The sequence below is a fragment of the Vipera berus genome, assembly GCF_964194415.1.
Source record: "Vipera berus genome assembly, chromosome: 9".
Taxonomy (NCBI): Eukaryota; Metazoa; Chordata; class Lepidosauria; order Squamata; family Viperidae; genus Vipera; species Vipera berus.
Window position 1 is genome coordinate 12,944,353 of NC_138212.1, and position 10,394 is coordinate 12,954,746.

Here is a 10,394-nt window from a genome sequence, read left to right on the forward strand (position 1 = left end):
TAGATAGAGTCTGTCAATGTCACTGCGTGGATGAAGGGCATGATTCATTGTCATTATTTTTCTGGTTTTCCTATCCATTGCTTTTAGTTCTGCTTGAGTCCAGTCCAGCTGTGTATCTAATGAGTGGAATTGCCCAGGTGTTGATTGCCTTCACGGTATTTCCTCCATTGAGTTTGGATTTTAAGATCTTCCTCACTCTCTTGATGTATTCACCTCTAATCTTTTTCTTGACTTCAGTGTGCTTGATGTTGTCAGCTTAAAGGATACCCAAGTATTTGTAGTAATCTTCCTTATCCAGACTCTTAATGTTATTTTCCTGGGGCATCTTTATTCCTTCAGTTTTCACCATTTTTCCTTGTTTGAGAGTAAGTGTGACACATTTGTCCAAGCCAAACTCCATTGCAATATCTTGGCTATATATATGGACAGTGTTCATCAGCGATTCTACTTCAGATGATGTTTTTCCATACAGCTTCGGATTATTATTATTATTATTATTATTATTATTATTATTATTATTATTATTATTATTATTATTATTGTTATTATTATTTTGATCACGTGAGTATGGGGGGCTGCAACAGTCATCAGTGTGAAAAAAGGTCATAAGTCACTTTTTTCAGCACCATTGTAACTTCAAACAGTTACTAAATGAACTGTTGTAAGTCGAGGACCAACTGGTATTCATCACTTGTACTGTTCATAAAAGCTCAATATGCTGCTTTTGTTTTAAAAGCAATGCTACTTAAACCAGCCTATTATGAAAGCCCAAACTTTCAAAACATACGTCTTTGTGCATTGGAATATATTAAAAGTTTAGAGTGCCATAGGGACTTTATTGATCCTTTGCTACTCAAATATTTCAGTGGGGTGGGGGCTGAAAGGGTGGAGGGCAGTTCTTGTAGGTTGGAAAGATCAGAGAGCAGGTCACGGGAAAGGCGTCTGCTAAAACCCTGGGGAATAGCTGCCTGTCCAGATACTTTATACATTGCTGAGCCTGATGGGGACAATACCTCCACTGGATCAATAGAAAGTCTACAAAATAATGGCATGACGTTGTTGTTTTTTAAATCATTTGTTGGAAGAACAGGGTGGAAAAATTGTGGCTGGTATTTAGGCCACATCTGTAGTGGGTTACTTCCAGACATTCATCCTGGATCATATCAGATATGGAGCTGGTGTTCAGTAACACAGTGAATTTCCAAAAACTTCGTGGGATAAAGAAACAAACAAACAATTATCGGACCTTCCTTATTTAAAATAGGCCAGTCTGGAATTGAGCAAACTTACCTTCTTGGAAACCTGAAAGCTTCCAGCTGTTGCAAAGTTTTCAAGATTGCACTGCGTTTCATTAGACAAATGAATGCTCGGGAGTTAAAAATAAATAAATAAATAAATATTTCAGATTCCATAAGTGTCTTTGTAGCTTTTGCAGCAAGAGGTTAACATGATCTTTCTGAAAACATCAAGTGTTGCGCAAGCCTTCTGTTGAGTTAATGGAGCTATTGCCTCAAGAATTTTGGAAGTTATTTTCTCCTGGCTGCCATTTTGCTTTTCTTTTTACCACACTGAGCAAGCTGAATCAATCGTCTGAGCAGAAGGCAAGTTCTCCTTTCTAACAAGACATATTCTGACTTAGAAGATGAGGCAGTCCCACTCTCTTAGTTTGTAGGGAGTCTTGGGCAGTTGCTCCGTTCCAGTTCTGCAGCTTTCTGACTGAGAGGAGGAGATTGATGGGAAAGACCCGTGTCTGAAGTTAAAGCCATTCCAAAAATCTGATTTTAAAAGTTACCTGTAAATATGCAGTTTTGAGGTGAGAAAAGAGAGAAATCTATTAGAGGTAGTCCTCCACTTACAGCCGTTCATTTAGTGACTGTTTGAAGTTACAACGGCACTGAAAAAAGTTACTTGTGACCGTTTTTCACACTTACGACCATTGCAGCACACACACACACACACACCCCACGGTCATGTGATCAAAATTCAAATGCTTGGCAACTGACTCATACTTATGACGGTTGCAGTGTTCTCAGGTTATGTGATCCCCTTTTGCGACCTTCCGACAAGCAAAGGCAATGGGGAAGCTGGATTCATTTAACAACTGTGTTACTAACTTAACAACGGCAGTGATTCACATAACAGCTGTGACAAGAAAGGTCATAAAAATGCAGCAAAACTCACTTAACAGCAGAAACTTTGGGCTCAGTTCTGTGGTTGTAAGTTGAGGAGTACCTGCATATGTTTGGGGGCTGGGATTAATATCAGTGAGGTTGAATTGATAACTTCAAAATAAAAAGTAGATGTTGCTTCGTCCTGTGCCATGCTTTTTTATGAAGTGTAATCCCCTGCATGCTACTCAAACAATTGAATGCAGCCCTCAGCTGCAAAAGATTGAGAAAACCTAGAGGAGATAGAACTGCTCTCAGTGAACAAGTACAGGAGGTCCTCAATTTTATGGCGATCTTTCCAAGTTATGACAGACTGCCCTGGGGTACTTAACAAACTGGTTCCAAACTTCTGACAGCTGCCCATTCCTCATGATCACGTGACTGCATGCCAGGTACTTGGCAGCATCCCGTGGTCACATGACCATGTTTTACGCCTTTTGTTGAAAACCAACCAAACCGGCAACGGTTTTAGCAAAACTGTCCCAGAAGCAAACCATTGGTTTGTTTAACAATTGCCACAAAAAAAGGTTGTAAAATTGGTTTGGTCACATGGGTGACCCATTTTGCAATCATCACGACTTACAACCATGATGGGCAGGCTCCAATACATAAATCATAAGTCAAGGACTACCTGTAACTAACTTTGCGTAAGGCCGTTTTCTATTTTTCTAGGACCAAATTACTCTGATATTGTCCCTGAAGATGTGATTGGACTCCGATAAATAAAGGGTTTGTACTGAACTGACAGAGAGCAAGGCATGAAGAAGTCCTGGTTGTTAGAATGCATAATGTCAGCAGAGTCACAATTATATAGAAGCCCCCTTGGGTTTCATTCACGTGACTGAAAGGCCCAGGTAAACTTGGGCCCCTGAAGCGAACACCAATATGGACTACTTGATTGCTACAATTTTGAATGCATGCGCAGATGTTATTGCAAGCCCATGAAAAATAGTTTAGGGGTTTTTTTAAAGGATACAGTGTGCATTAAAGCCATTCCCCAGTTCTGTTATGGAGAACACCACGTGCACAGCAGCAACCCATAACTGTCTAAAGGGGCATCTGTGAGTCAGTGGAAGGTTGCACCTTAACCAGGGTTTGTGGGTTGTTTTATAAAATTAACAGTTTGAAAAACAGCTGCTGAGGCTGAGTTTCAACGGCATAAATGTCCTTGTCACAGGAAAATAAAATAAAATCCCCTCCGAGTCCTGATTTCAGGTGATCTACGTTGACTCATCTTGACAGCAACGCAAAACTGGTTTGCCATTGTTTTCCTCCAGAAATACTTGCTCCTAAAATTTATGTTCTGTATCAGCCTTCAACAACTTGGTGATATCCAGATTGAATTGTAACTTAACAGAATAACAAAAACAACAGCTGGAAGTGGCCTTGGAGGTCTTCTAGTCCAAGCTGCTGCTCAAGCAGGAGACCCTATACCAGGCATGTCAAACTCGCGACGTCATGTGACGTCTCGCGACTTTTTCCCCCATTGCTGGCAGTGGGATGGGCGCGGTTTTGGCGTGACGCATCCGGCCTGTGGGCTGGCAGTTTGACCTGCCGGCCCTATACCATTTCAGACAAATGGCTGTCCAGTCTCTTCTTAAAAACTTCCAGTGTTGGAGCATTCACAGCTTTTGGAGGTGGGTTGTTCCACTGATTAATTGTTCTGTTGTTGTTAGCTGCTGAAGTCGTGTCCGACCCATCGCGACCCTATGGACAACGTTCCTCCAGGCCTTCCTGTCCTCTACCATCTTCTGGAGTCCATTTAAGCTCACGCCTACTGCTTCAGTGACTCCATCCAGCCACCTCATTCTCTGTCGTCCCTTTCTTCTATTGCCCTCGATCTTTCCCAGCATTAGGCTCTTCTCCAGTGAGTCCTTCCTTCTCATTAGGTGGCCAAAGTATTTGAGTTTTAGCTTCAGGATCTGGCCTTCTAAAGAGCAGTCAGGGTTGATCTCCTCTAGGACTGACCAGTTTGATCGCCTTGCAGTCCAAGGGACTCGCAGGAGTCTTCTCCAGCACCATAGTTCAAAGGCCTCAATTCTTTGGCGCTCAGCCTTTCTTGTTCTAACTGTCAGGAAATTCCTCATTTCTAGGTAGGTTCTCTCCTTGAACTTGAACCCAACCTAATCAGTAAGAGTCCGGAACAAGCCCGTCTGTGCCAAGATGAGGACGCTGTGGGTCAGGATCTAGGTACCTTTAGCATCTCCTTTTCCCGTCTTCCTTCTTCTCCAATGTGATCTGGGAGAAGGAAACCCTTTGGGGTCCCTTCATTGAGGGAATGTTGTCAGCCAAGATCTTGAAGGCAGGTCCTTTCAACTGCGCCCCCCTTTCTCTGGAATTGCATCCCCCTGAGATCTGTAAGCCCCCAACTCTGCTGAGTTTCAGAAATATTATCAATACTGGGCTGTCCTAGCAAGGCCTGGGGATATGCATGCTCTAACCTTCTTCTTTCATAAAGCCCGGGGTGTTTGTTTTTAATTGAGTTTTGTTTCTCTGGGTGTAGAAGTCAGGCTTCTGACTGTTGGATGTTATTAATTGTTTGTCGATGTTACAGCCTTTACTTGCAGTATTTGGTTGCTCAGAACCAATAGCGATCAGAGCGGTTTATGAACCAAAACAGTAAATACCTAAATAAATAATCCTCCTTCATCTGTTTGCATTCCCTCAGTTGATCAGACAAGGGCCATTCTCTCTGTAGGTGTGGCTAATGCTAGATTTTTGTATTATTTTTTTTACTGTACGGTCACTGGTGCTAGATTATTGTTTGCTACCCTGGGCTGACATGGCTCTCCTACTACCATGTCTACAAGTGGGAAGTGGGTACGACTGAAAGTTCTCCATACAAAACAGCATCTAGAAGTGAGAAGCAGAGTTTTGATTGGCAGAACATGCTTTTGTATTAGAGATAGCCCTCAACTTAAAACCATAATTGAGCGCAAAATTTCTGTTGTTAAGTGAGACATTGTTTAAGTGAATTTTGCCTCGTTTTTATGACCTTTCTTGCCTTAGTTGTTAAGTGAATCGCTGCAGTTGATGTTAGTAACACATAGGTTAAGTGAATCTGGTTTCCCCATTGACTTTGCTTGTCAGAAGGTCACAAAAGGGGATCGCGTGACTCCGGGACACGGCAACCATCATAAATATGAACCAGTTGCCAAGCACCTGAAATTTGATCACATGATCATGGAGATGCTGAAAAGGTCATAATTGAAAAATGGTCATAAGTCACTTTTTTCAGTGCTGTTGTAACTTTGAATAGTCACTAAACCAGGGGTTGGCAACCTTGGCTCTTTTGTGACTCGTGGACTTCAACTCCCAGAATTCCTGAGCCAGCATGGCTCAGCTTGGAAACCTCTCCCATTCCCCTCAGCATGGCTGGCTCAGGAATTCTGGGAGTTGAAGTCCACGAGTTATAAAAGAGCCAAGGTTGCCTACCCCTGCACTAAACTCATTGTTGTAAAACAAGAACTACCAATCCCCTCCAGCAGCTCCAAATATTTAGGACCGAGGTCTTCAGAGAGAAACCAGCCTTTAAAAAGAATCATTATTTGGCATCTGTCTGAGAAGGAAACCACCTGAGAGCCCAGTGTTTTTCATTTTGGTCCCAGCAAAAGCCTGCTAGGGGAGCCAGCTTGTTGTGTGGTGAAGGTATCAGACTAGAAACTGGGAGACTGTGAGTTCTAGTGCAGGCTCAGGCACAAAGACAGCTGGGTGACCTTGGATCAGTCCCTTTCTCTCAGCTCTAGGAAGGCGGCAATGCAAAGAACTTCTGCAACCAGGCCATGCAAACCGTAGTGACTTCTCCAGGTAGTTGTCAGGCATCAACAGTGACTTGAAGTTACCAAAAAAGTTCTGTTACTTAGAACGGTTTAGTCACCCTAATCTTCTTTCAGCAGACAAGGAAAAGGGACTTTCTTAAACAAAGGGTTCAGGAGGAATCTAGGAACTGTCTGGGTTAAGTCTGAGGTAAAACCTTCAGGTCTTGGCCCAAATGGAGTATTCCGCCCCCACCCCCCTTCTCCCTGCCAAGAAGAAAATTGCAAACAAAGACCTTCCATTCTTCCTCTCAGCAGCTCCCCATCTGTCCTTCTTTTCTTCCTTTTAGACCCCAGGCGAGGGGAGGTGCAGACCGGTGTAACTGATCCATTTTTAAAACCTTCGTGCCAGGTGCATGCTTTCTCAGCCAGGTTTCAGCAGGCTGCCCCTCGGCTGTTATGCGCATGCACACATACACACAAAAGGCAAACGCACAAAGGTTGCCTTTTTTTTTTCTTTTCTTGGTCAGACCAGAATAGTAGAACAGCCAGGTCAGAAAGTTTAAACGGGAGTAGGAATAAGTTTGGGAGGACTTTTTAACCATTTCACAGACCTGGAGGAAATTCTGTGGCTCATTAGAGACACCTAGTGGAGACAGGGCACTCAAAGTCTTCTGCCAGAGGTGACTGGAGGCAGAAGACTTTGGTGACTTGGTACTTCTCATTGATCTGGGATGCCCATCATCCCCTGGTTTCTTAGGATCACAGCAGGTTGTTCCCTTATCTGTGTAGCTATAGAGTAATCTATGTATTGAATCAGAAGATGAGGTCCCCATTTGTATCAGGGTGATACCCCCAACACGATAGATAGATAGTTAGATAGATAGATAGACAGACAGACAGACAGACAGACAGACCTAACTAGCAGACAGGACAATTTCCATTTCTCCCATGTTTCTCCCAGTTGAATGGTTGCCTGTACCAGCCCCAAGATAGCATCTCTGTGGGGCAGCAATGGCATCTTTGCCTTTCTCTCCCTTTCCTGGTCTTAATCCAGCCAAGTGTAAATCCAAGCAGAAGGACACGAGCCGTCTTGGTCTACATAACTGCACAGTGCGACTGCTAGAGACTACACGGCAGACTTCCGAGCAAGCCTGCGAAGTTGCTGAGATCCTTGCAGAGGAGAACAGCCCTCGTATGGGGGAATACTGTAAATTTTATTCAGGATCTTCATGGCAGTTGGATTTTTAAAAGGATTTTATTCCCTGTGACTCTCAAACTCCAAACAGGCTGTGATCAAACCTCCTACCATCTTTAAAGAGTCCCAGGAGATGTGGATGTTTAGCATTTTCCCCCTGCTGTTTTCTCCATTTAACACCTCTCCTCCTACCCCCACAGAAGCTGTTTTTCATTTTGCAGCTGGGGGAAAAAAAGGTATCCATATAAAAAGGTATCCGTATCATGCTTCTGTCTGTCTGTCTGTCTCGCAAAAAATAAAAAAAACAGCAGATTTTTAGATTGGAAAAACAGCAGTGGGGGAGGGCTGGTTTTTTTTTTATAACAACCCTCCCCCCTTCTTTCCCAGCACGGTTGTCCCAGTTGAAATCAAACTGTTCTGCACTTGCTTTAGATGTTTTCAAAATCAACAATAAATCTGGTTTCCCGCATCACATCTGTTTTGGCCCGCCTGGTGTTTTTGGTGAGAAATGAGGATGTTCAAAGCAGCATCAGAGCCAGATACCTTAATGATGGATTCTATTAAAATACATGAGCTTTTGAAGACTCTCTTGTGTGATAGTGCAAAAAAGTACAGAAAACAGCAGTCAGGGTATTCTTCCTAGGTGGGACAATACCAAATATTTAGAGTGAAATGCTCCAGTTTTGCAGCATGAGGCAGATAGCCACTCCTATTTTACTCTCCTGGCATCCCAAATATTCTCAGAACCATTGATCAACACCACCAGGCTATTTTGACTATTTTCCCCGCTCTTTATTATTTTTTTTAAATGTCATCAATCTTTGGGAATCAAACTCTTCTGGGGTATTAATACCTAGAGACTGAGAGAATAAGCATCCTATTATTATACAGGTGGTCCTCAACTTACGACCACAGTTGAACCCAACATTTCCATTGCTAAGCAACTTAAGTCAATTTTGCCCCATTTTACGTCATTTTTTTGCCACAGTTATTAAGTGACTCCGTGCAGCTGTTAAGTTAGTAAGACAGTTGTAAAGTGGATCTGGCTTCCCCATTGATTTTGCTAGTCAGAAGGTTGCAAAAGCTGATGACGTGATCCCCAGGACAGTGCAACCGTCATAACTATGAACTAGTTGCCAAGCTTCTGAATTCTGGTCACATGACCACGGGGATGCTACAACTGTGATAAGTGTGAAAAACCCATTGTAACTTCAAATGGTCACTAAACAAATGGTTGTGAGTTGAGGACCACCTGCATAGCAGGCTGCCCCACCTTTAAGATTGGTACAATTGGGATCAGCCGCAGCTGATATGCCCAGAGGTGTTGGGAACTGTGGTCTAACTTGGATGGAAGTTGCCAAAATGGGGGGTGGGAATAACATAGAACATTCTTGAGAACTTAAAGTTTGCAAGTAGCTCAAGTAGTATCTTTACTGGATATTGACCAGCTTGTTTCAGTGCTTCTGATGAATTCTGAGCCGCTGTGGCCACAGTCCTCCTGTCTCTGTCTGTCTCTGCTTTCTTCACATCCAGTAGATCCAACGGAGAACTTGTCATCTCAGAGTGCCATGCGAGGTTTCTGGCTACTCTGTCCAGGGTAGAAATGGTGTAAGGTCCCCTGCTTGAGCAGGGGGTTGGACTAGAAGTTCTCCAAGGTTGCTTCCAATTCTGTTAAACTCTTGATATGAAGGAGTCTGGTGCACCAAAGCTCCCTGCTTGGTGGCTGGGAATCATTGTTACAAGCAATCTCAAATCCAAGGAATTCATAATCTTAGGCTAGGACTTTTCTGAGTTGTTTTTTTTTAATCCCATTTATATCCCGCCCTTCTCCGAAGACTCAGGGCGGCTTACAATCTAAGAAGCACAAATCAATGTGCTTAGCAATAGCCTTCATTCTATGTATATGCCTGCTTATTAGGGATTTCGCCCCCCCCCCAAGCGGCATTATTACAAAGTCAGCTTAATTGCCCCCAACAATCTGGGTCCTCATTTTACCTACCTGGGAAGGATGGAAGGCTGAGTCAACCTTGAGCCTGGTGGGACTCGAACCTGCACTAATTGCAGGCAGCTGGTGTTGTCCTAGAGTTCTTCCTGAACAGAAAGGAATGCTGGTGTGCTCTTGTGATTAGCCAGCAACATGAAGCCCCCCCCAGGATTGGCAAAGCTATTTTTGTTTAAACCGAAGAGTAGTACCTTCTACTGGGTTTGTTGTTCTTTGGCCATCTGCAACTGATCCGGACATACTAAACAAGATAATAGAGATCTAGCTGCGTTTCTGACCTTATCATTGAGGCAAGAGTCTTGGCTTAAATAGAAGTAGATGCCGATTTGTGCCACCTTTGCTCTGCAGAAGAACAAAACAAAGGTCTCATTGGGCAGTGGGATCCTCTCATATGCAGCGAGATTGGTATACTGATTAGACCAAGCCATGCTAATCTCTGGTTGATGATTCCCCCCCCCTCTTCTTCTCCACAGGGAATTCAAGTCTAACAGCAGGAGCAGCAAAACAGAAGGTGAGTTGTGAAATGTGGGTTTTGTGTTCCCTTCTATTCCCAAGAGATAGCAATGGAACAAACAAGTATAGAGGTAGCTTCAGGGGTCTTTGGTACAAGCAGCTTGACATACTTAGGTTTCCCCAGCATTTTGCGTGCAGCACAGCCTGTGTTTGCAGAATTTGCTTCCTTGCACCTGCAAAAAATTAGTAGTAGTAGTACTATGTGGTTCGTGGTGTCTTAAATAGCATCTAGTTAACTTTGGGGAGGCTTAGTGATATGTGAACATGTAGTCATAGGGAGATCTTGGATCTTATTTGTGACATCAATTCTTGAGTAAAGACATGGTTTGCCCATCTGATCTTGCACCAATGCTCTGCAGGGATTGTTTTTGGATCTCCCAGTAAGTACTTGGATTCCGTATGATCTTCCCTGATCTAAAGAGGGGAATAGGAATCTCTGACAAGCTACAGTTTAAGTGGAGAACACTCCAAGCTTTCTAGGTCTCTGCACCCAGCTTTCCTACTTGCTCAGGGAACCTCTATAATAAGGGAACCATTCCCTTCTGTTGGGATCCCATCCCAGCAGGATGCTTCTGTATCCCCATCCTTCTCTTCTTCGCCCATAGGGTGGCAGAGCAGTGGTCTTCATGAGTTGAGGTTCAGATCTGTTGATAGAGTTACTAGCCTGAAGGAGAACACCTGTCAACAGACCAACTCCATGCCTGCCTCATGGAGACAATACATGATGCCAGCATGTTCCTAATGGGTCATGGTGCCTG